This window comes from Cyprinodon variegatus, unplaced genomic scaffold, assembly GCF_000732505.1.
Source record: "Cyprinodon variegatus isolate N-32 unplaced genomic scaffold, C_variegatus-1.0 Scaffold1436, whole genome shotgun sequence".
NCBI classification, from domain to species: Eukaryota; Metazoa; Chordata; class Actinopteri; order Cyprinodontiformes; family Cyprinodontidae; genus Cyprinodon; species Cyprinodon variegatus.
Genome location: NW_015151889.1, coordinates 9,306 through 9,806, shown reverse-complemented (window position 1 = coordinate 9,806; position 501 = coordinate 9,306). Strand labels below are relative to the sequence as shown.

Below are 501 nucleotides of genomic sequence, written 5' to 3'. Positions count from 1 at the left end.
GAAATCATTCAGTTTTTCCTTAATAATCATTGAGAAGCAGGAGGAATTATCTTACCAGTGGAGTCCCTCCAGGTCTGGAAGCGAACAGAATAACTGAGATTAGCTTTTAATTAAGCTGAGCTTCATATGTGCTGACTTACTGAGATCTGCTGGCTTGCATAAGAAGCGCACAAAGAGAGAGAAAACCATCAGGAAGGAAATGAAACCCAAGATGGACGACAATCCAGATCCAAAGTCAGATTTATCTTAAGGGTTTCAGCTGCTGTACTCCTGAAATTCACTGTGTAATTATAATGACTTCAATTTAAAAAAAAGTGTTCCACCCTTAAAGTCAGACAAAACTAGAATAAAAGCAATTTTATTACAATAAAAACCTTTTGTAAAATTCTAGATTAAGGCCCTTTAAAACTAAAATGGTAACAATTTATAATAAGGCTCTTCCAATAGATGGGAAATAAGTATTTTGAACACTTTATAACTCATTCATAAATGTTAATTAAT

The 501-nt window shown here is 33.5% G+C and overlaps 1 protein-coding gene across 1 annotated transcript in view; it reads right to left on the bottom strand.

The window, feature by feature from the left end:
- LOC107103378 (collagen alpha-1(X) chain-like) overlaps positions 1–187 on the bottom strand; it is a 16,777-nt gene extending 16,590 nt beyond the window's left edge. The window contains exon 1 of the mRNA XM_015403070.1: positions 56–187. The gene's annotated coding sequence lies outside the window, so the exon portion shown is untranslated. The remainder of the gene's footprint in view (positions 1–55) is intronic.
- Positions 188–501: the final 314 nt, after the last annotated feature.